This window comes from Vanacampus margaritifer, chromosome 13 (genome assembly GCF_051991255.1).
Source record: "Vanacampus margaritifer isolate UIUO_Vmar chromosome 13, RoL_Vmar_1.0, whole genome shotgun sequence".
NCBI lineage: Eukaryota > Metazoa > Chordata > Actinopteri > Syngnathiformes > Syngnathidae > Vanacampus > Vanacampus margaritifer.
The window spans coordinates 13,905,955-13,932,619 of NC_135444.1; the positions used below are offsets into that span (position 1 = coordinate 13,905,955).

Genomic DNA, 26,665 nt, shown 5'->3' on the forward strand with positions numbered 1-26,665 from the left:
GTTTTTTGTATGCTGTTGTTGTTGGTTGTTGTTTGAATTTAGTGAGGCAAAGACAAATATGTTGTTTGGGGTTTTTGTTGCTTTCAGTGTGAGTAGCTGGCAACTAGTTCAAAGTCTAACTCATTTGATCCCAAAAACGTATAAAAACGTTCTATTTTAAATATTGCCATGGTCCCAAAAACAGATGTATACGTTTTTTAATGTTTTTTTTTTTTTTAATGCTAGAGCATAGAGAAGGCTTTCATGCAGCCGCTGACCTGAAGAGGACGCTTAAAGCAATGGTAGTTATAACAAAAAGCGGCCAGCAGGTGGCAGCAGAGTATAAGAGATCAACCAGGACCATGTTGAAAAAAAAGCTCTTTTCCCCATTGTTTTAAACAGATTAGTAAATAATGATGAAACTTAGCTATATTCTAATGCTAATTGCTGCAAAATGGAAATAAACTTTTTTCCTGATGAAGGAAGAGACTAATCTTTCTCTTAGTGGGTTCCATGTTTTTTATAGCAATAGAACACAATATTCTGTGGGCCTTGCAAAATCAGTCAAAATCCAGTAAAACAGCCGGGAGCGAAGGGGGTTGCTTCAATGAAAATGGCTGGGAGTGAATGGGTTGACGTGGATAAGTGGTATAGGAAATGGATGAATGAGTAGAAAAAAGGTCAAAGAATGTAGATTTAGAATTTGATTAATTTAGTTGCGTAATCAAGCTGCTAGTCAGTATCCAGCAATGGTGGCTTGTGCATTTGGTACCTGGGGCCTTAACATACTTTTACCAGACTGTGATGTTTTCCTCCTGCTGTATATTCCTCTTTATTGCATCGTTTGACAGTGCTCAGTGTTCAGTTTGCTTATTACATATCAGGCACGTTGTTACAGAGATAAGAGTCCTTTGGTGTTCCATTTTATGTCAGGCAGGTTATTGAACAGCTAAGGGGTCCTAAAAAGGGGGAAGTAGTGAGTCTGTTCCGGCAGTTACGACTGTGCGTACATACTATATGTGGCAACATGGAATAATCTCATAATCAAAAAATGTAAAGTGGAAAATAGTGGTAAGAAAATTTAATTTAGCATGAAGATAGCGTAGTTAAAATTATGGTAATGGACTGACAATTGACGGACTGCTCCCATGAAATTTATGCCCGCCTCTTCCAAAGATGGCGACTATTAAAAGTATTAACGTGTGCAGATCACTACAAACTTGCTCTGACCAGCCAATCAGAGGACTGAAAAATGCTGAGTATATTTTGGGCCAGCTAGTTGGCCCTGTGAGGTGAATTTGGAATGTGTAGAAACAGTCCCATTGCTAATATAGTTGGATCAGCATCGCTACTGATTCTGAAGACCCTGCATATAAAGGCTGAAATCTTATTGGACAAAAAATATAATCCACATACATGCACTGGAAGCAGTGCAGCTAAGACAAAACCTAAAAATAGAAGTGAATAAATTTATGGAGTAAATATTAGCAATTAGTTCGTAACTGTCGGTCAGTGCTTCTGAGTTTAGGCAAGTCGAGAAGGCCTCGTTGGCCCTCATGGCTCACCACTGCTATCTAAAACCCGAACATGTTGAGTGTCAGCCCTCCAATCCATGCGGTCTTTGCTCTTCGAGGTGAGCCGGTTCATGCTGCCTGCCGGGAAATGATGCCAGAATATTCACCCCTGAACTCTCGCTCAACTCCAGCAAAACCTACGATTAACCATTTTTTTCTCCTTGTGTTTGTGTGCTACAGAGAGATGAGGCTGAAGATGAAAAAGAAGAAGAGGAGGATTGGGAGTGTGGGTGGAAGGAGGGCTGGATGGAAGACTTAGCAGGAAGCGGCTGAACCCGGAGCACATCTGTGGATCTCCATGACGGGCCTCGCTGGCTGCCTTCCTTGCGCGGGCCCCCCGGCGCTTGCGTTCAGGGGTCCCGGTGAGCCGACAGGGGCCATGCAGAGTGGGCAGGCGAGGGCGGGCCGGAGCCAGGAGAGATGCAGGTGAGGCGGGCGAGCCGAGGCGCCCGCCGCCGCCGGCTAGGAGCCTCCGCGCTGTCAAATCAATACAGAGGCTAGCAGAGGTTGGCCAGAACCGCCTGCGGGCCCCTCGGAGCCCTGGGACCGACCGCCAGTTCCCACCTCCATCTTTTTTTTTTTCCAGCTTCCTCCAACGGGTCCTGGGCCAGAGCCCTCACTCTTGCACCCGCCCCACACATGGATGTTGCGGTGTGGGCTCGGCCCGCAGGGAGTTTGTGAGGCTCGATAAACATTTTGCCACTGAGAGGCGGGACGCAAAGGCGGAAAAAGAAGAAGCAAATTTGTGGGAAAAAGGAAGAGTTTCTTCTTGATTCCGTGAGGATTCACGGAGGTGGGGGGGAGGAGGATGAACAGGACGCGCCATCCAAGCCCAATATACCTTCATCTCACGGGCTCGGATGAAAGGACAACTTCTTCTCCAATCTGCTGTATTTTTTTTATTGCTTTATATTTCCTGAGCTGCACTAAGAGCAGCCGCCTTCAGAGGATATGGAAGTGCGGTATTGATCTGGAAGGTGGAGCGGAGGAAAAGAAGAGGGCTTTCACGACTTCCTCTCCGTGTGGAAGCAGAAGTCCACTACTCATTTCTAATGAATGGCCGCTAATGAGCAGACTTTTTCCACCCTTATATAGTAAGACTTACTCTTCTATTCTTTTCTTTTTTTTGACCTGTAACAAATCCAAATGTGAAGACAAGTTGAGAGATGGAAAATAACACATCAGTCCAGGAAAGCTCAACACAGAGATTTCCTACTTTTTTGGTGAGTACCTTAATGCCACTTAACGTTGTTCATGTCAGCATTGGTTTGTTTGGGCTTCGATCTGCATTGCCTTTTCATGGAATCTTTCGAGGATGCTTCTGTTTAATTTGGGTGATGTCATCATTCTTGAAAAACCTTTTGTAATGAGTGAAATCGGATTACCACGGTCAACGATTTCAATCAAATGGAGAATATACCAGTTTCAATCTAGATCTGATCCTGATTTTTGTCTTTTATCTATTGATTTAATTTATCTATCACTGGGGTCCAAAGTTCGGCCTGAGGGCCATTTGCAGCCTGAAGCACGTATTTTAATAGGCCCATTGTCTTTTCTAATAATTAAAAACATGGTCCATATCAGACGATTATGAGAGAAGGTAAGATTAAAGATGACATTAAATTTAAAAAATAAATTGAGGAAAGTTGAATGTTGCAAGATATCATACCTTTTATTTTGAATAACTCTTTAAAGATTTTAATAAATAAATAAAAGAATATATTGATTAGAAAATTAAAACGGTCACATGATTTATTTGGGGAAAATATCTTACAAGATATCACACAATTTTTTTTATTTAAAATGTTTTATAAAGTTGACTATTCCAAGATATCGTACATTTTTTTGATTAAAATAATAAATTACAAAGATATCATATTAAAACAGTTTTTGCTTATTCATCGATAAAAATAATGTTTAACTGCTTAGCAAACCGTTAGCCTAAAAGCATATTTTCCCAAGGTAATTTTCACAATGTCAATAAAAACTAATATGTTTGCCAAAGAAAAAAAAATCTCCTTATGTCTGTGTACTATAGATTGTCATTCACGTACTAAATGTTGAATCGAGGCAACTGGACATTACTTGTTCATTTAATTTGTTGTCGAATAAGTAAAAAAAAAAAAGACCTGGACAATTATTCGATTTGTTGACCTAGATTATGTATAAACATAGGGTGATATCGCTCCCACCCCCTTTCCATTTTTTATGTATCTAGGAAAAAAATTGTCATCCCTGTCCAAGATTGTGGATTCATTTATTGGGCAGGTGGCAAAAGCATCAAACTTCATCGTTACTGTGTGATAAAGTCCAAGTAGTAGCTCCTCTCATAGAGCTCTGTCTTTGTTATTACAGTATTGCATGTAGCAAGCGCCAATCTCCTGGCACGCGGGGAGACTGGCGCCTCGTTTTTTTCTTTTCCTACCACCTCCGCCTGGCAACAGCGGCGGCGCTTACAAAATGGCCGATCGCTATCTGCCAGCTGTCTCGCTCGACCAAGATGGCGCTCAGGCGCTCTCTTCGAGTGCCCGCTGTTTGCCATCTGCCCTTCGATCGTTAACGGCTATGCAAATACGCCGTAATTGCATTTGCATACGCTCCACCCGCGGCCTTTCCTCCCCCTTTTTTCGGCTGTAAATAAAAGCGCTTAAAAAAAATATAAAAAGCTTTCTGCCCGGCTGCTGATTGAATAAGCAATTAGCGGGTGAATGTCGCCTGCATGGCCGGCGTCTTAAGCATTTTAAGCTCACCTCATTACCCATGCAAATGCCCTTTTCTGCCTTTGGATCGGCACCGTCCTCTCGCGCCCGCCATTTTTTTGTAGACGCCGCCGTTGTTGTGGTATTGTGCCATATGTGACATCTGTGCCGGGCTTCATGCCTCCGCTGACAGGCGCACTGTAAAGGAAAGAAGCGTCCAATACATAATGACCTCATTAGCATGCTCGCCACTCCCTGCTATAGGCCCTAGCGCGCTGCTGTGCCGTGGGACCCGGCGGTGTACGCCCTTCTCACAGCACTCAGCATGCAACATTGTGTTAACACCCCCCCCACCCCCTCCCCAACCTCCCTCATACACACACTCATACACACACAATGCGGCGCTTTATTACGCCTTGTCAAAGCGCGGGGGGATCAGGGCTATCCGTGCACAAGCAGCGGGATGCAGGCTGCCGTGTCGCCGCTATGGTGCTGGCTGGTGTACCCCCTCGCTCGCCGCTTTTGTCTCCCGTGTTTATGTTTGTGTGCGATTGGCCGTTTCATGGCGAGCCCCTCAGGTATTTGTGGTCGTTTTCACCTGTCACGGCTAATTAGTAGAGGGACCCTCTCTCTCCGCGCACACCCCCTGGAAGTAGGCCATCATCCTCTCGGAAAACTCGCCGCCTGCCTGCTGCTTGCTAGCATAACACACAGCAGCGAGAAAGTAGTAGGATTTCTTTGAAACATTGTACAGTGTGGTCCCTTGACTTAAAAGTGCCCCAATTGACGTGTTTTTCCAGTTGTGAGGTTGGTTGACTTTTTTGCTGCAAGCTAATTTTGTAGAAGCTAACCCTTGGGTGATGTGAGAAAAAAAACAAAAGAGAGCCACAATGCACCGTCAGCCGTTTATTGAACAGGACAAACACAAATATGAAAAAAATGAAACTACTCACAAGGAGCATGGAACCAAACACATGTAAATAGCCAACTGGACTGATCACACTTCTTAAAGGGGAAGTCAACCTTAAACATTTCTTGACAATAATATGTTATATGTGACCTTACTATACTTTAAACATTCTGATTAATATCACATTTGTGGAATATAAGTTATGAAGCAAAATCCAGCCGTTTTTTTATCCATCTCAGTGGGCGGCCATTTTGCCACATCACAGTTACTCAGGGCTCAGGCAAGGACCAACCACAGCTCACCTGTTTTGTAAAGCTGAACTGTGATTGGTTGTTACCTGAGTCCTATAAGCAACTGTGATGTCATATTCACTCGACAGCAAGTGGCAAAATGGCCGTCTTTGGATATTGATCTAAACGACTGGATTTTGCCTGCTTAACTCATATTCCACTACCGCGATATTAACCAAAATACCGTATTTAGACAAGTGGGGCTGCATAGAACATGGGGGGGTTGACTTCCCCTTTTAAGGCGCACATCAACAAATGAATACTACAGAATATTGACTTTGTTACATTAGCATTACATTTCATTTCAGTGGGGAAAATTGAAATTGACATTTTCCTAAAAAGTAGTATCACCTAATCAAATATATATGAAAGAGTTAGCCACTAAGCCTCATTTCAACTCTATTGCTCACCAAAACAGCAGCACCTATGCACATAAACAACTCTTTCAGATGAAGTAAAGTGCGGGGATTTACCTCAAGTACCCTGCGCAGTATTAAATATGAAGTTACATCACATGCTGATGGTGTCATGAACGACTTTCAATGTGGTCGCTCCACAATGTTGTACTTTATGTTACCCTTTTGCTTCATTTTAAACTTCTCTTTCACTTGATATTTAAAAAAGTCACCATTGTGACAAAATCATGGCAGCACGGTGGCTGACTGGTTAGCACGTCCGCCTCCCAGTGCAGAGGACGTGAGATCGAGTCCGGGCTTCGGCCTTCCTGGGTGGAGTTTGCATGTTCTCCCCGTGCTTGCGTGGGTTTTCTCCGGGTACTCCGGTTTCCTCCCACATTCCAAAAACATGCATGGCAGGTTAATTGAACACTCCAAATTGTCCCTAGGTGTGAATGTGAGTGTGGTTGTTTGTCTCTGTGTGCCCTGCGATTGGCTGGCAACCAGTTCAGGGTGTACCCCGCCTACTGCCCGAAGCCAGCTGGGATAGGCTCCAGCACCCCCGCGACCCTAGTGAGGAAAAGCGGCCAAGAAAATGGATGGATGGATGGATGTGACAAAATCATACTCTGATATTGCGTGGTAGTCACTTTACAATGCGCATTACTGCCCCCTTCAGGTTTGGAGTGTAACATTGACCACATTTTTGGACAAATTGTGTTTTTAGTTTGTTTTGTTCAGCGCTATTGGCGGATTTAAAACACGTATCGTAAGTCTTTACAAGCAGACATAAGTCTTGCATGCCTCTTATCCATGGTTAGCATATTAACAATGGCAGCGCCATATGTTTTATACAGCAGCAGAATGAACATAACACACCAGCAGGTTTGCTTAACCAGGCACACACACACACGCGCGCGCGCACACGTGCACACTGTACAAAGACTAATTCTAATCCATTGACTGTTTGCATTCACAGTTACTTAAAGGAAATAAAGAAAACACTCCGCACCCACCATCTCCTGCAGAAAGCTTTTATGCTAATGAACATTTGTGCTGCCAGGGTGCAGCCGAGCTTGCTTCAGGTGGTCTTCAGTAGAGTGGGATTTCATATGGCAAGTCATGCACCCATTTGGTAAAATTATTTCCCCCAAAGGAAATAAAAGGAATAGAAATCATTCCAGCATCAAATCTTAAATCATCATCAAATCATAAAACTTTGATTAAATGTTCAGGCTATGCTTTTAGAAACATGTGCACATTCTTTACTAAAAAAAACATTTTTGTTTACACGCTAACAACTCCTGTCCATGGTCAAATTTAAAAAGTATAGACTAATATATATACATATTGTGTTTTACATTAAAATTGAACTAGAATTATGATGATATGTTTACCTGTGGATCAAAAGCAAAGCGTGGAGAGTCTCTGTCAGCAAAACGCACAAGTGCAGTTAGTGAACAGGGCAATTTTTAATTGCAAAAAGCTTCTCAAAATACCCACAATCTCTCCTTCTTTATTTTTATTTTATATTTATATTTTATTTCCTCTTCTTTTCCGCCATCCACAATCACGCCATGTTTTTTTGTGGTTCAATAAAAATAATATAGTCCAAAATATTGCGGCGCATTCATTTGGTGTCATATTTGGCGGTGTGGCTCAGTGTGTAGCGTGCCTGAGAGCTAGCTAGCATTGGCTAGCAGTCTAAATAACATCTTCCTTTAGCTTTGCTAATGTGAAATGTGATAGCAACAGAAAAATAATCCACCTGATTGTTTAGGTATTTTTTTTCCCAATCTTGCGTCTCTGAATCTTGTGTCACCGTCTTTATCGCTCCTCGGTTCCCGTTCCCGTCCCAGTTTTTTTCCCGCCTTCTAAGACCTCAACATATCAATCAATCAAGATCTCGAATGCTTTTCTAATATCATTCTGTCAACTTTGAAAAGGTACCAACCTTTCTCAAAGATTTATTCAATTATAGTTACGAATGACAATTTTGAGAGTGGGTTTAGTTGCGCTTTATTCAGATTGCCGGCTGCTTTTTATTTGCTTAGCTATTGATTTTATTCGTATATGCGTGTGGGTGTTTGAGTGTCGCATTGATGTAATACTTGCTGAAAGCATTTACAGCCATCGCTCAATTCTTTCCAGGCGTGTTCCACTTGTCTTGCACTCCTTTCTTGTGACCAAGCAAAAGATTTCATTTCATTGGGGTTCAACCTCCATTTTCACTCAATTTCCAATTCAAATCAGCATTTGTAATTCTTTGGTGACCATCTAAAGTTTTAACCTTAACAAGTGTGTTTGGCAAAGAGGAAATACCTACCGCACAGGTGAGTCTGCTCCTGTTGCTCCACAGGGAGTCACCTTACAGATTCTAGGAAGGAAGTTAGGGCTTTGCCAATTTGGAGGGGCATGTGTGCATTGCTCCAAGTCAGTGATTATGTCATTGCAACCTGCTGCAAATTCTGCGCCCGGCCAGACAAGCACTGAGGGGCAGAATTATGAAGCCCGAGTGGAATGGAGGCTGCATGAAGAGGGGGGAAAAAAAAGGAAATGAAAATGGAGTAGTGCTGTATGTGTGATTAAACTGCCTGCTCGCACTCAAGTGAAAGGCCACACCGCTCGACACAGACATGGCCTTAATGAAAATATGACGCCACCCCCATGTATGATGAATGATGTGCATGAGTGCATAGAGCCCGCATGCACTCATGACACTAGCAAGTAGGATTTTGTAGTGAAAAGCTTTGCTTTTTTTCCTTTTACCATGAGTTGTGAAGACTTGGTGAAGCAGCATGTGGCTCATTGCTTAGTGTAAATGTGACAGGAAGTGCTGTGTGAGTGTGATATGGACGAAGCCTGGCCACAGACACTAAATATCCGCAAATTATTGACACTCCTCTAAAAAAAAAAAAAAACGATTAATTGCCTCTTTTAATAGTTAAACCACAAATACACCACAAACTATGATCCCGAAACACTTGGAAAGAGGCAAAAAATTTGGGGGGAATTTTTCTGCAAATAATCGGAAACACGTTCCAAAAAGCAAATGCAAGCGTAATTTTAGAAATTGTCACAGTTTATTTAGTTGTGGAATCATGTGATTTCTACCAGCCAATCAGCAATCAAGCAATACTAGAGTACTAGTAATAAACTGGAACTGTTCAAATTTAATATAAGGAAAGAAAAGTACGATATTGCATTACATTATTATGAAAATTTAGGGATGTTCAATAGGACTGATATCAGTACGAGTACTCAGCTCTTGTGTTGATACCACTTATGCTTTTGATACATAAAATTAAAGAAAAAGCAATGACAGACCAATAAATAGACCTGCCATATATATCCTAATAAGGGTTTTCACTCAAAACTGCATGAAATTAATGGCAATTTTCTATTTTATTATATATTTTTTATATATTTTTCTACTTCCTAAGTTCAAGTTCCTGATCGTAAAACGCCCACAGCCACTGTATCAGCCGCCTTACCTTGAATTAACTCATTTGCTCCCCAAAACGTATAAATATGTTCTATTTTAAACTTTTTAAGTGTCCCAAAGACGTATTTATACGTTTTAATGGTTTTTTATTTATTTTTTTATGCTAGAGCATACAGAAGGCTTTGATGCAGCCTCTCAACGGCAAAGAATGGCTGAAGAAATGGTAGTTATTACACAAACGGCCAGCAGGTGGCAGCAGAGTATAAGAGATCAACAAGGGCCACATTGAAAAAAAGCTCATTTACTCACAGTTCTAAATAGATTCATGAATAATGATGAAATTATACAATTGTCTATGGTGGGTAAACTAAAAAAAGTTTTTCATGCTTCATACATTTTTATTCAGAGTAAATGCAAACAAATGAAATGGCAAGTTTAATTTCAACTGCAACTTAATGGTTAAACAGCAAATTCTGAAAAAAATAAAATTAAATTAAAAAAAAGAAGAAATATTGCACTTTTTCTCCCTGGCATTCTCTTTCTCTTCTGGGATGGTGAATTATTTATATAATGAAAAATAAATTTGAGTCTACTGTATATGCTTCATTTGAAGGCACTTACACATAAGCTCCAATATTGCTCCAATTTAAAAACATACATTTTGTATGACAAAATAGTTTTTAAGTGTCATTTTGCCACACAAAATCCAGATGCCGACACTTCGCATCAGTCATGCAGCGAGCGTGGGAACGGGCTTGATGATGATGACGATGGTGAAGGGTGTGTGCGTGCGGTGAAGGAAGTTGCACTTATTATGTGGCTAGACAGCCCAGCTGCACTGACGTCCATTCAGAAACAGGTTAGGAATGACCGGCGGGGTCAAGGTCAGGGGTGCGGTAGTGCGTCAGGGGGAGGTGTTTCGTCTGTGTGTGCGCGCGTGCATCCCCCCCAGCTGGCCGACTGTCTGTAAGCTGCCTCCATGTTTGCTTATTTTATAAGCTGCTTCTTATTGCTTTGCTCCACGGACAACTTGACGCAAAAAAAGGGATGGCGGGGGATTCGGGTGGGGCTGGTGGTTGGGGTCCACGCCACCCACCCTCCGGCCCGTCTCCAGGAGTCCAAATCGAGCCAGGAACCAGTCAGTCCTGCATCTCCGTAGCCCACCCTCCTGGTCAAATAAGCCCCCCTTACAGCCCCATGGAGTGAAACCCAGTCAGACACTTTGACAGCCCCCACCAGCAAACCCCCCGCCCCGAACCCCCCCATCTGTCTCAGTCTGCTGCCTCCTGTAATTTAACATGTCAGCTCAGGGTTCATCTCGTGTGCACCCCAAAGTAGGTAGCTTGGCACCTCTTACTTGATGCAGCCGTGAGCATTATATACACTACTGTGTATGCGTCTTATAATACCACTAGCTTTAAAATGTTTGTATTACATTTTGACAACTGAAAGAAAACTGTTGACAGAGGTGGCAAAAGTGCTCACATAGCTATTTGTTTGGCTAAAAATAGAAGTACTAGTGATTCAACTCCATGACTTCAAAGGTAGAAATTAAGAATGAATTTTTACTCTCAGTTATATAGAGCACATTTGATAACTACTACTTTTACACCCCTCCGGGGCTCCTGACAATTGGTTGGATGAAAGTAGACTTCACTTTAGACCAGGTGGAAGCAGGTCTAAGTTGTGGCGCAGGTGGTGTAACGAGATTTTGGTTCGATTGTGATCGCCGCAGATGTATTTCATTTATAAATACGGCAACAGGAGTGCATGAAACCTTCTGAATCATTCTAAAAATCTATTCATTGAATGCATTAATATTAGGGGTGTCAGGCAATTACAATTACAAATACAGGCTTTCCAAGTAAGGGGTGGTCATTAATCGCGCATTAAAAAAAAATTGTGGCGTTAAAGTTGTTTTTTCAAAATTAACGCACTCATTTTGACACCCCTTATTGTTATTATTATTATTATTATTATTATTATTATTATTATTATTATTATTATTACCATTTGTGTTCAATTTTTTCAAATGGGGGTGTCTCTAACTCACAGGGCTCTATATTAGGGCATAGGCGGGGCCACACCAAGTTTTGGTATTTTCACAGACACACCAATCAGTAATATTCATGTATTTTGCAACTTGGATACTCATAATAGAAGAAATAACTCATTGATTAATCACCAAAAAATATCGCATTAATCATGTATTAACGCAGATTAATTACACTATTAATTTTGACTGCCAATGCTTTTTTAGCTTGACAGCGGATGGTTACGTTGAAGGTAGCACAGGTTGTGTTTGAGCAATAAACATAACTACATGCATGAAAATAAAGAATTTAATAAATGTTCGATGACATCCAGAATATTTGTTCATGTCAAAAGATTTTTTTTTCTTTTTAACTCATTCACTGCCAATGACGGCTATAGACGTCAAAAATTCATTTGAACTATTTGTATTAGTTTAATTTTTTTCCCCACCTTTGTCAACTAGTGTATGAAAACATAGAATTTTATATTGTACATTTAGAACAGATACAACATTTGTGATTAATCGTGAGTTAACTATTGAAGTCATGCGATTAATTACGATTCCAAATTTTAATCGCCTGATGCCCCTAATTTTTTACAATTTTTTCTTTTGTTTTTTTAAATGGCGTCAGGTGATTAACATTTTTTAATATTAATTAATCGCTTGACTTCAATAGCTAACTCACGATTAATCACAAATGTTATATCTGTTCTAAATGAATAATACAAAAAAAATTCTAGGTTTTCATACTCTTGTTAACAAAAGTGTGTGTGTGTGTGTGTGTGTGTTAAACTAATAGAAATAGTTCAAATGAATTTTTGACGTTTATAGCCGTCAATGGCAGTGAATGAGTTAAATGATGCAGGTAATTAACTAATTAGGAAAAATGTTGAAGATGTCCTCATAACATTAAATGTAGAAAGAATGACCAAATAACAGGTGCTCTTCAATTTGGCAGGCAAAAAATGTTGATAAAAGGCCTTTAATTAAGTGATTCATCATGATTAATCAAAATTCTAAGATGTGATTATTTGATTAAATAATTTAATAGTTTAACAGCTCTGAGAAGAATATAAAAAATATCAAGGTAGCTAAATGGAAGAAACGTTCCCCCCTCTCCCTTCCTCCTCATCTTCGCCTGTAGGGAGGGGATCCACCCGCACAAAACCAGCCTAGCTTTCGCCCCCCCCAATCCACCATCCCCCATCCCAGCCTCTTCATCGTCTCAGCTCCCGCGTTGAAATCAAGCTTAGCGACGGCAGTTGGGTGACCGCTCACCTTGTTCACCCACCCACTGCTTAAATCCCTATCAGCATGTCAAGTTAAATGTCTGCCCAGCTGGGGCTGACACACATGCATGGACACACACTGACACACCACCATCTTTTGCTCGCTCCCAGGATTTAGCCTTCCTCCCCGCTGACCCCTTTCACCTCGTCCTTTCCTCCTCCCAGCTACTGGATCCGCACCCGCTTTATCACGGCCCATTTTTATTATTATGTTATTATTTATTTGATTCCTTTTTTTTCTTCAACCGGCTTTCTTCAAACGCTGCTCTGCACCCTGGAGGCCCCGCGCCTCCCCCGCGCCTCCCCCGCTCACCTTTACATCGTTGTGATTAAAAAGTTGCAGGAATGCTCTAAATTTGTCACGGCAACAACTCCGGGGTCAGTTTATCTGCTAATAAAATCAGCAGTTGAAATATCTGCAGTATGAAATAAGGTCCCATATTTTTTATTTATTTTTTTATTTTGTGATTTACTGCTACCACAAAATATGAAGAAAAAAAGTGCCCTATTTAATAACTTTAACGCTGAAGTAAGCAGTAATTGGCTCCTTTTTCTCTCTAGAGCTCCCCCTACTGTTTTGAAATGTCAAGTTGCCTTAAATTCTGCTTGCTTAATGCTAACACATAGGGAAACCTTATATACGGGCTACCAAATGGCATCTATCTGCATTAATTGTCACAGGTAGGCCTATACATTTTTTATCTTCTGCGAAGTGCAATTTTCTTGATCAAAAACACATTATTATTATTATTATTATTTTTTAACTAGTCAATGATTGCAAGTTTGCGAAACGGATTAAATGTGTTTCTGACCTCCGTTTTGCAAGGGGAGCATATTAGTCCATTTGTAACACCGGAGGCAACACTGAGTGAATTTATATTCATCCAGGGCTCATTGATGGAAACTAAAGATGTCAAACAAAAATGAACGAGCATGCTACTCATCAATGCTTTAACAGCAATTTGATCATTCGAGTCCAATTGTACAAACACAAGCCCTTTATTTTGCTTCTTTTTTTCCCATCAGGCGTGACGTGGACAGCACAAGGCTTGACTAGGATGGGGTCCTCGCTGCATACACGTGGCGGGAAGGGAGGGGAACGTGGACCACGTGGAGGTGTGTGCGCATTTTTGATCATATGATTACCTCAACATCATTATGCAAAACATGTGAGAGCAGATGTCAATCTGTTGGCTTTTATTTTTGGAAGAAAATGTCTGAGGTTGAATTGAAAGTACCATATTTCCTCAAATCGTCCCCTTGACAGCAAAAAAAATGTCTTATTTTCTAACAAGTGTCTGCCTATTTCTCCTTAAGTGAAGTCATAGACTACGGAAGCGTATTGCATTCACTTGGAAAAAAAAAGTCCTGTTTTTCTGACTAATTTTTGGGGGGAGCGTTGTTTTTTTGAATATTTTTTTTCCCTGTTTTTTTAAATATTTTTTCTCCAGTTTTCTTTTACAAATATTTTTTTCCCTGTTTTTCTGAATATTTTTTTTTCAGCCTGTTTTTCTGAAAAAAAATTTTGGACAGAAAAAAATCAGTAAAACTGAAAAAAATATTCAGAAAAACAGAAAGAAAAAAAAAATACTCAAAAAAACAAAGCAACCCAAAAAAATTAGTCAGAAACACAGGAGTTTTTTTTTTCCCAAGTGAATGCAATACGCTTCCGTATAATCATGCCTTTTTACAAATATTTTTTAATAATAATGAAAATGTGTTGTGGCCATATTTATATATAGTACTACTGTAACAAAGAAAGAAAAAAGAAAAGAAAGATAAATAAATACACGTTTTACATTGGGCAGCATCTTCATAGGCTGAGTTTTTTTTTTTAAGAAGAAGAAGCTGTTTACACAGTGCAACAAAGCTTTAAATCCTCACCCACCCCTTCCTGTGGTTCTCTAGTGTGACACTCCATTGGGGGGCCCCTAATGTTCAAGTCACGCTCACTGGTAAGGAGGGAAAGGGGCACAATTGAGCCCGATCTAATGATGCATGTCTTTGGGTCAGCGTGTCCGTTGCTATGGAATACAAGAAATAGGAGAAATTGTACTGAGCAAATACACAGAATGCAGTTTGCAAGGTCTTCTGAATAATATGCAGGGTTGCCTGTTAAAAATGTAGTCAGTTATATAATATTACCATAACATCGTCCTTTGATTACTTTCAATTACTTTCAGATTACTGTAATACCCCCCCCAAAAACAATAAATGCGACAAGGCAAAAATATTTTAATTTTTTTTTTTTTATTAGCGGTAGCCCAAGCTGATAACCAGCCTTTTCCTGCATTTAAATTGTGATCTGGTAAAAAAAAAAAAAAAAAATCTTTAGTACTCGGAATACACTTGTAACTGTAGTGCAAAAATGAAAAACAAAAATAGGGTAGATGAATAAATTTATGAGGGCAACCTTTGCAGTTAGTAGTAGCTTAAGCTAACACTCTTAGCGATAGCACAAGATGACAACCAGCCTTTTCCTGCATTCAATTTTTAATCCGGTCCCCCAAAAAAATATTACTTTAGTACTCCGAATACACTTGTAACTGTAGTGCAAAAATGAAAAACAAAAATAGGGTGGATGAATATGTTTATGAGGGCAACCTTTGCAGTTAGTAGTAGCTTAAGCTAACACTGTTAGCGGTAGCTCAAACTGACAACCAGACTTTTCCTGCATTCAAATTGTAATCCGGTCACACACAAAAAATTACGTTAGTACTCCAAATACACATGTAACTGGAGTACAAAAATGAAAAAGGAAAATAGGGTGGATGAATACGTTTATGAGGGCAACCTTTGCCATTAGTAGTATCTTAAGCTAACACTGTTAGCGGTAGCTCAAACTGACAACCAGACTTTTCCTGCATTCAAATTGTAATCCGGTCAAGAAAAAAAAAATACTTTAGTACTCCGAATACAGATGTAACTGGAGTACAAAAATGACAAAGGAAAATAGGGTGGATGAATACGTTTATGAGGGCAACCTTTGCAGTTAGTACTAGTTTAAGCTAACACTGTTAGCGATAGCACAAGATGACAACCAGCCTTTTCCTGTTTCAAATTATAATCCGGTCAAAAAAATACAATTTACTTTAGTATTCCCATTACATTTGTAGCTATAGGTGACTACAGTTACTTTTAGTCAGAAAACCTTGTATGCCGTAGTTGAGCCTGTAGAAGTTATCTCTCTGTTTCCTACAACAAAATATTTGTGTTTTTACGGTACACAACCCGGTTGTCACACAACAAACGACAAACACAAACCCGCTCTCAAACCACTTTCCTCCCTCTTAGCCTTCAAAACTGACATTTAACTTGTTGTATCATAGCGCTTACAGCGCCTTTACGTTATTGACAGTGGCGTTATTTTTCACTTTCGAGTGTCACACCGGGGTCACGCCTTTCATTTTCAACCTCCTCGTGTCTTTTTCGCCCCCCCCCCGCGCCCCACCTTAAATCTCATACGGTATGTGTCGCGTACGCGCGGATGTCTGCATGCTCACTGGATGTGTACTGTTACGGCTATTAAACTGTCTGACTGCATCAAGCGCATTCGACCATGTAGACTGTGTATACAGTGTGCATCTCGTGGCAGGCCAGACATTTGGCATAACGTTTTCTGACTGGGGTACAATTAGATTTTGGGGGAGGGGGGGTAGCACTCCAGTGGGAGGTTCCCTTCTATGCCTTGCGCCACAAACCTCAATCGGACCTCAGGCGTAGAACGTAGTCTGAATGGCATGCTGAGACCCCACCCAGGTCCCCCCCCCAAAAAAAAGCTGAACCTCTCACTTCTCAGACCCATTGAGTGGGTCCCACCAGACGTCAGCCTTCCTCTGCATAAATTACAGCCGGCTAAGCAACCTCCCTTATGTCTCATCATAGTGTGTCCCGTTTCCCAATCTGCTACTCCTAACCCCCCCCCCCCCCCCCTTAAAAACCCCAAAGGATCTCCTCTCCTCAAATCCCGCATATTACGCCCATTTCCTCCCCGGCATCTCCACGCGTTTTACCCCTAAATCTCCGTCTCCCTCTCGACCAGCCTCCTTTCTATTCCCCGCTTTGGCTCTCCATCTCCAGTCGTCCCGCTTCTCTCCTCCTCCTATTCAGCCTGGATATTGTTTACATCTGTCTCGCTAATCACCATCAGAGCCGCAGTAGACCTCACAGATGTTGTAATAATGCAGGGGGATTATCAGGTTTAACACTCAGGCTTATTTAGGGGAGTTTACCCCCCCCCCCTTTTTGTGGTCTGCTTCTCTGGTGTTTGACCTCTTATTTCTGAGCTGGGATTCAGCAGCCTCACACTTCTTGGATTTGACTTCCCGTCCAAAGCATCCTCCACGTGGAACTTGTTTGATCCCGCTTGCTGTAAATTGATCACCGCTTGGGTTATATAGTCAGTGACGTGCGGTGAGGTTCACTGACTGGGGAGGCACAACTCCTCTGGAATCATATATATATATATATATATATATATATATATATATATATATAAATAATGAAAATGATTAAAGAGCTCTTAATATGAAAAGAAAAACGCACAGAGCTGTCACCAACGTCTTACAAATGCAATTATGCCATCTAGTGGCAGAAATATGACCTTAACACAAAACACTATCACTCATTTTTTACAGCACAGTACATCTTTTTTTTTATTTTAACTCAATTTTATGAATTATTATTAAATTACTGTATCAATGACTAAAAGATGTAGCCATATTTCTATTAGTTTAGCGTTTTATCCACTTATACGTTCACAAAGGTTTGAAAATTTAAAATAATATTTTATTGTTTATTATATTATTATGTACAATTAATTATGATTAAAAATCTAAACCGTCTGACACATAGTGGATTTAGGTACTACTACTTCAGTAAATACTGGCACAAGGACCCCCCTTAGCTGTTCAACAACGTGCCTGATGCTAAACAGCGCACAAGGACCCCTTGGTAGTCTAACAATATGCCCAATGTAAAATACACTAACTCAGCACTGAAATAAAAGCATACATTCATTAACATAGCATTTTTCATCCACTGAGGCCATCACACCAAAACAAAAAAAGTAAGGTATTTTTTATTGTTTAAATACTGTACAGGGTGTACATGTTTTTTTTTTACATAAATATAAATTAAAATAGGATTTTTCTGTTTTTGAAGTTTAGGAACGGATGAATTGCATTATTATTATTATTATTTCCTATGGGAAAAAATGTCTCGGAGGTTGAACAATTCAGACTTTGAACACTTCACAGGAACGAATTATGTTCAAACTCCGAGGTACCTCTGCATTTGCAAATAGTTCGAACGTATTTGTAAATACATTTAAAGGCGCTGTCTGACGTTTGTCCGTTGCTGTTTATAAACACAACATTCAAAACTGACGCTCAACGAGTCAGCAGCCAACCGGGAGCGAGCATTAAACCAGCCCGCCAATCAGGAGCATGCTTAGCAACTAGCTTCCTTTCTCACCATGGCGACGCCCCCTCCGCTCTTCTAAAATATAATTAGATGGTCCTCAAAGACTCCGCATCATGTTGTCCAGTTTTATGACCAAGCACATCCAACGCGTGCACGTGTCTGTGTGTTTGTGTTGAGTGAGGGGTTGGGGGGGGGGTCAATGTATTTCTGTCTGGACCCTAATCCCAAAGGTGATATTAGTCTGGTAAGGGGGCAAACACGCCACCCCCTTACTTGTCTATGTGCGTGTGTGTGTGCGTGTGTTTTGATGCTGCAGGCGTTAGGGTCAGCCAGTAAACCCAGACAGACTCAATCTTGACCCCTGACCCATCACTGTCTACCAGTGCCGGTTGAGAGAGTGGAGGGTGGAGGAGGTGCAGGTCACACACACACACGCGCACACGCCATTGATGCAGACAGCTGATAGACGCACAATCAAATACACATGACACACTTACATGGACATATGTCAAAATGGCCCCCTTCCTCTGTTTGTTTGTTACAAGCAGCACTTCCTTTTTTTCCTCATCATTATTATCATGACCACACAATGATTTGAACTTTTTTTTTCTTCACAGATGAAGCCGCCTTTTGTTGCCGTGGCGACGTAAAGCTGCAATCAAGGACAGGAACGCGTGCTTTAAAAGATTTTCATTAATATATTTGAAATGTCATCACATGATTGGTCTTTTCGGATGCAGGTAAATTGGAGAAGTTTCTAAAATGTATGTTTAGGAATCCTAAATGGTTGGAATTCCTTAAAAAATTAAATAAGTCTTTTTAGTCCTGTATAATGTTTTTTTTTTATTATGTCTGTCTAAAAGCATGTATTGTCTGTTTCTATAGTTTAAAAGAAAAAGTTTTTATTATATAGAAACACATGAGCTAAATTTGTTTTGCTAAGAGAAACAACCATTTGATCAAATGTTTTTTTGTTTTTTTATTATAAAAAACTTAAATTTATTTATTTTCCCCTAAGACCACATTTTGGTTTATTTTGATCAGAGAAACCCAGACAATTGATGTAATAAACACATTTTTTTTAAACAAAACACCAAAATGGAGATGAATGCCTTTTTAAATTCAATGCTATTGTATTTTATTTTTGTTTTTTTATATAAGAGACATTTTTATTTTTCTACCAGAAAAACAGACAATAATGTTGTCATTGTCTTTTTTTTCTTCAAAAAAAGGAGTGCTTTTCATTTATTTCACTGTCCCACGTTTGTTTTTATCATATCTATTTTACATGCATTTTATTTATTTTATTATTATTATTTATTTATTTTACTAGTCTACTTCTTTATTTGTCTGGAAGAAATTACAGTACTATATTGCACTATATTGCTTACTCAAGCCCAATAAGGTTTAGCAAATCATGTTTTCTTTTTGTACAAGAATTACCTTTGCAATTATGTCCATACTGTAACTACAGAGTATAATGGATAAATTGCAAAATGCTACCAATATTTTTCCTGATGGTGATTACCAATAAATGTGTGAATCAAAAATATGCTTTTGTGGTCATTGTACGTTTTTTTTTGTTTTTTTTATATATATATATAAATGTTGTGGCATTATATTAACCATAAAGGTGAGATGTTTTGCATGTTTCCATAACGTTTATGAAAACAGCCCAATTTCCAAAAAACAGATCCCATTATGGTCGTTCAAAGCGGCGTGCTGTTTATGTGCCCGCACACAAAGCCACGGACGCCCGATGTGTGCGATGACTTGAGCAGTGACTGAAGATTAGAAGGAGAACAGTTCGAGTCCCTGGCCCAAATCTGTGGTGTCAATTAGAGGTCTTTGTGGCTGAGCAGCAGGAGCGGCCGAGCGAGCTGCTACTGTTCAATGAAACCTTTTATTCTAAACCTTACGCACACACACACATGTTGGAGTGGAGAGCAATAGTAAACTTTTTTTTTCTTTTTTTTTTTAAGGCCAAGTGCTTTCTTCAAGCTGTTTATTGCACTCTTAGACTGCTGGGTCAAAAACACTCCAACTCGGGTCAAAAGTTGGACTAACCCGTCAACTTGGGTCAATTTGACCCAACATTCTGGGTTGCTTTGTACAAAAGAACCCAATTTTCTGTACACATTAACACCACCCTCCCCCCCCAAACACCAAACAATCCTAAATTGGGCAAAATTGACCTAAATTAGTGGGTCTGTCCAGTTTTTGACCCAGCAGTTTTAGTGGTAACATTCACCATAAAAACTATTTGGTTAAAAAAAAAACGTTTGGTTAAAAAAATAACCCAAATTGAGTCAAAAAGTGATCAACCAAAATTTGGGGGTTACCTATTTAACCCAAAATGTTGGGTCAAATGAACGAACCACAAAACAACCCAATTTGGGGAGTTGTTTTTGACCCAACTTTTTGGGTTAAATAAATAATATACAATAATAGAAGACACACATTTGACCCAACTTTTAGCGTTAAATAAATAACCCCAAAAATTGGGTTGATCCCTTTTTTATTTTTTTACCCAACTTTTTTTAGAGTGTAAAACACAGATTTTGTATTTTAAACAACCCCATAACTTTATGAAAGTATGCTAGCTTAATGCTAACACACAATGCAAAAAGCCACAGACTAATTAAACCAGCATCAACAGGCAACAGGCAACATTTTGTCCACAAACAGTGCACGAAAAAACCTGCCTTGGCGTATTTAAGGTTGGGAAACTCTGCTTGTCTGCTATATAAAAGAATGTAGATGGATGGAAAACAAGCCTAGTAGAGTTGGTGCCATGCAGTTAAAAAGGGTATCAATAATCGTGGACATCCAAACTGTGCATGTAAACAGACTGAGGGGCTCGCAAATCTCGGCCTCCGTTCGACTGGCGCTGACCGAGATGGGGGCGCCGGGCAGGCCTCTGTAGCCGTGTCAGTACAATGGAGTGAATGTGTGAGTGAGTGTGTGTGTGTGTTGCAGGCCTGAAAGAAAGTAGGAGATTATCCCATTCTGCGTGTCCAGTCACCAGTGCAGTATCGACCACGGCGGGCCACCCGGGGTGCCTCCAGCCAGCCGTGAGATGGCCTGATATACATGCTCACTGGCCATGCTGGATTCCCTCACACTCCATGGACACTCTGGAAAATACTGCAATGACCTCTGTGCACACACACACACACACACACACACACTCACACACACTTGGAGTACATTGGCCATCAGGTCATTTTGGGTGTCCGGCGAGGCGAGGCCGAGGTCATCGGGGAGGTGGAAAAGCTCTTTAAATGGTGGGAATGATAGCGTAACACCTATAGATGGAGTTACGGATCATGTCGCATGAAGTTTGTGTTTGACTAGTGCATGTTGAGAATGATGGGATGGAAAAGCTTTTCTAAAAACAAACAAAACCTCAGAGGAATTCTTTGAAATAGAGTCAGAGACCATCCTTTTTTCCTTCCTTCCTTCCTTCCTTCCTTCCTTCCTTCCTTCCTTCCAGGGATGGGTAACTGAGGCCCTTGACCACATTCTAAATGACCCCTCGACTATTTCCCCACCCCCACAAAAAATATTTTTGTTTTCATTGTCTTTTTACAAATCCCAAATTTCTTTAGAAAATGCTGATAAACATCCAGTAGCACTGATGAAAAATTGCGGCGCTCTTGAAGAGGAATAAAAGAATTTTGTCCTCTTTGCGTGTTCCAAAAATGAAGATAGATTTAATGTAAGAAAAATACACCTTTTGCAAAAATGATTTAATAAAAAACAGAGAATCTCTGGACAAATAACAGCCTCTATCATCACTTAAACATCGTGGGATTCAGAGCGTCAAATGTACTCCTCTACGTGTACAATAACTTCTTATAGTTAAAAAGACCTCCTCCTTTTCATTTATAGACTAAACATACTCTCTGGTACTTTTCCGTGAGCAGTGGCGTAAACAAGGTCAGATTTGGGTGTGTGTTCGTGACTGAATATGTTATATAGTTGAAGGTTCTATTTTTCCCCATAACAAAATCTCACAAACAAGTTGAACCAAATTTACGGTGGCCGTGACTGATGAAGAAAGTAAAGAGTGTGTGTGTGTGTGTTATTTCAAAGCAAATTTTGTTTTCAAGACCGAAATGTGCGTGTACAAAGCGCTGAGAAGGAACTTTTTTAGACTAAATAGTATGACCCAGTTTAAGGTCAGATTATACCGAAATCAACACCATCTGCTCTGCACAGGACACAAAACATTTCGACAAGGTTAATATAAAGAATTGGAATGTTAATAATGGTTAATAAAATAAAATGAAGTATTAAAAATGTTATAATATCTAACACTCTCCAGCATTTAAGTTCCCCATCCCTGATCTATCTTCATTCCAGCTTTACAATAATATTCATTTTCCCCATCTGGCATCAGTGTGAAGATATTACCATATGGAATCTGTTCCAATCCCACCAAAACCAGTTTCACTTGAGGTGGAAATGGGTGGTGAAAGAGGCTTATTATTTGTCCTCTTTTGCGTGTTCCAAAAGATTGAAGACAGATTTCTTGTAAGAAAAACTCCTTGCAAGGATGATTTATTTCAGAGAATCTCCGGTCACGGCAACACTCAACATCACGTAAAAGGTGGAATTAAAGGGTGCGCGTCTGCCCCCTCTTTTGCGGAATACAGCTTTTAAAGAATCCAAATCAGTAAGAGAACACCTATTCTCCTCCCATCATGAATGAGCAAAACAGATTGGTCCTCACACAACATGTTACATAATATTATTTTCGTACACAGTCCGCAGCTGTGTTCATCTTTTTAGACAAAATATACTCTCAGGGTACTTTTCGTACTTTTTTCCCAAAACAATATCTCACAAACAAATTGAACTGGATTTAGAGTGGCCATGAGTGATGGTGCTCTCAGGGTATGTGTGTGGCAAAATCTGTTCTCACGAAGAGAATGTGTGTGCGCAAACCACTGAAGAGGAATTTTTAGACAAAAACAAGGTTAGCCCCTGGGCGTTATTTTATTTTGAAATGGATTGATCAGAACCAACAAAAAGCCAAAAAATGGTCAAATAACGCCCAGGGGTTAAGGTCAAATTATACTGAGTTCAACACTATTTCACCTGCTCTACACATCCATAAAACATTTCAACATGGTTAATATATGAAATAAAGAATTAAAAATGTTAATAATGTCTAACAGTGGACAAAAAAGTCTCAATTACCCATGCCTGGAATTTAACAGGAAGATGGTTAATTTGGTTTAAAGCAGCCATTTTGGGTGAATTTCAGGCATTGTACTGTACTTTAATGTAGGCTACTCTCCTTCTAGGGATTTTGTCTAAATGAATCCCAATCACAAGCAACACATACGGCAGAGCTTGGTGACAAAGTTTGATGTTTATATCAAAAATACAGTCAACCAATGAGAAAGGGGATGCAAGGGCCTGTTCATCACTGCTTCCAGCTTTAAGTCTAATTATGTTCTTTTATTGCAATTATATATATATATATATATATATATATATATATATATATATATATATATATATATATTTTACCTTTCAGAAACCTTAAAAACAAAGCAACTACTATTTCAATAAATGATTTTATTAACTCTTCCTAGGGAAGGAGTAAAAAAGGCCCTTTGTCATCTAATTGCCCCTCCACTGTTTGTTTGTGTTGTTAACATTGTGGGCTGTTAGCAACACAAAGGCCTTTAACGACAGAGGACAGCAGGGGACGAAGCTGTAAAACACACAAACAGGCTTATTTACATGGAGGTTACAAAGCAAAGCTGTGTCGGTATATTGCTGCTGTGAAACGTACATTTTGTTTATTTAACAAATGTATACTTTATTCACTCCTATCTATTTACTCGTTGTATTTATTTACCTTGTTGTAGTTTATCTACCTTGTAATAAGTCTGTGTTGATAATTTGCAGTTAACAAATGTATCCACCAAACTTGAGTGTTAAATGAAAACGCCAATGTTATTTGAGTTTCGCAAACTGAATACAAATTGCAAACTTTATTTAAGATGCTAATGTTGATGACTGTGAATGAATATACTGTCCTGTGATTTTTTTATTTTTTGCATATTTTCATTAAAATCAAGTCTGTAAAGTAAAATTATTTTTCTTCATCTTGTGTGACGTTAGAAATACCTGTCTGTATCAAAATAACTGACAACAAAGAAACTAAGTATTTTATTGTAAAGAGTAAAATGATCAAAATATTCATTGTGATGAAAAATGCCATAGGATTATGCAAATATGTTAGCAGCTGATTTCTACTATTTCCTATTGAAGAAGAAGAAGAAGTCACCATGGCAACCAATGTCCGCCCTAAAGTTTGCTAGCGCCGCTAGCATGTGGCCACAACTAGAGAATTTACTATTTACAGCAGCAAAAGGCACAACAAGCGACCAGGATTCTAACTTTGGCCACAACGCGACATGACATTTTAGTTAAGATAAGCCATTTTAAACTAAAAACAAAAACTTCTGCAGCTCGTGCGTAAACAGTTTCCTTTCCTTGTACTGCGTAGCGTAGCGCCTGGGGATCTGGCACGACTTTTATGGGGCACTCTGAATAACACATTTGAACAACACTATGAGTTTCCGAACTGAATCTGAGCTCTAATTTTGATATCTAGAAGTTGCACCTAAACCAAACTATGAAAAATTAGATTTTTTTTAAATAAAATATATATATTATAGCTATACTGAAGAACAATAAACAACATATTTTGTTAAAAAAACTATTTTTTATCATATTTTCAAAAGCTGTTGAAAAAAAGTTTGATGTACTGAAAGATATTATAACATTTTTTGTTGTTGTTACACATTATGAACATTTTAATTCTTCATATTAACCTTGTCGAAATGTTTTGTGTCCTGAGCAGAGCACATGATGTTGACCTCGTATGGCCTGGCCTTAAGCTGGGACATACTATTTAGTCTAAAAAGTTCCTTCTCAACACTTTGTGCGAAAACACATTTATCCCTTGAACCAGAATTTATCTCAAAAACACACACACTCCTTATGCTGGTACACACTGATTGGTCCAAAATTCCTTGTTTTATTTGTACACGCACATCTCGGTCATGAAAACAGAATTAGTTTTGAAATAATACACACACACACTTTTTACTTTCTTCATCAGTCACGGCCACCGTAAATTTGATTCAACTTGTTTGTGAGATTTTGCTATGGGAAAATCCTTCAACTATATAACACATTCTGTCTCAAAAACATCCACCTGACCTTGTTTAGGCCATCTGCTCACGGAAAAGTACCAGAGAGTATGTTTAGTCTACAAATGAAAAGGAGGAGGTCTTTTTAACTATAAGAAGCTATTGTACACGTAGAAGAGCACATTTGACGCTCTGAAATCCCATGTTCTTTAAGTGATGAATTAGAGGCAGTTATTTGTCCAGAGACTCTCTGTTTTTTATTAAATCATTTTTGCAAAAGGTGTATTTTTCTTACATTAAACCTATCTTCATTTTTGGAACACGCAAAGAGGACAAAATTTATATAAATTCCTTCAGTACCGCCATAAGCATATTGCTTGCGCTAGCTAGCTAAAGCGCAAGGCGGCTACACTTCCTGTTACTTTCCAGGCTTCTTGCGCAAAGACTGCTAGGCACCAATTCACCATTGACCTTAACTCATTCACTCCCAGCCATTTTCTCTGAAGCAATCCCCTTCACTCCCGGTTGTTTTACTGGATTTTGACTGATTCTTCAAGGCCCACAGAATATTGTGTTCTATTGCTATAAAAACATGGAACCTACCAAACGAAAGATTAGAGTCTCTTCTTTCATCAGCTTCCGTTTTGCATATAGCTAAGTTTAATCATTACAAATCTATTAAGAAATGTGAGTAAAATAGCTTTTTTTCAACATGGCCATCGTTAATCTCTTTTGCTCTGCTACCACCTGCTGGCCTTTTGTGTAATAACTACAATTTCTTCAATCATTCATTGCAGATGAGAGGCTGCTTCAAAGCCTTCTGTTTGCTCTAGCATAAAAAAACACATTAAAAATGTATAAATACGTCTTTGGGACATTTAAAACATTTAAAATAGAACGTATTTGTACATTTTTGGGAGCAACTGAAGAACAATAAACATGTTTTGTTTAAAAAAATAGCCTCTGTTTAATGTATTTACGTTTAATGTACCACCATAAGCATATTGCTTGCGCTAGCTAGCTAAAGCGCAAGGCAGCTACACTTCCTGTGACTTTCCAGGCCTCTTGCGCAAAGACTGCTAGACACCAACTCACCCTTGACCTTAATGAGGACAAGCGCTACAGAAAATGAATGGATAGTTTTCATTGGACAGAGTCAAAATCCTAGCAACCGACAAAGGCTATTGTACTGTATAGAGAAAGAACTGTGCTTGTTGTTGCAGTGAGTGTAACATTCAATGAATCTGCTGAAGTAAAGCTACGCTAAAAAGTGGACCCTTGCGGAGCCGTCCCCTGAACTTGGCCACCCTCCCCAGATGCCTCATAAAATGTGTTGCCTCGGCCCACAGTGGACTGACCGTGGACGTGGGCGGGTGGGGCAGACTCCGGGTGGCGTGTGTGTGTTAGACAACCCCGGACCCACTTTGTCACGTTGACCGCGGCG

At 39.6% G+C, this 26,665-nt stretch overlaps 1 long non-coding RNA gene across 1 annotated transcript in view; it reads left to right on the plus strand.

The window, feature by feature from the left end:
• Positions 1 to 19,579, plus strand: part of LOC144062370 (uncharacterized) — a 41,608-nt gene extending 22,029 nt beyond the window's left edge. Inside the window, exons 3-5 of the long non-coding RNA XR_013296390.1 lie at positions 1,734 to 2,776; positions 13,643 to 13,732; positions 18,658 to 19,579. This is a non-coding gene — a long non-coding RNA (uncharacterized LOC144062370). The remainder of the gene's footprint in view (positions 1 to 1,733; positions 2,777 to 13,642; positions 13,733 to 18,657) is intronic.
• The last annotated feature ends 7,086 nt before the right edge of the window (positions 19,580 to 26,665 follow it).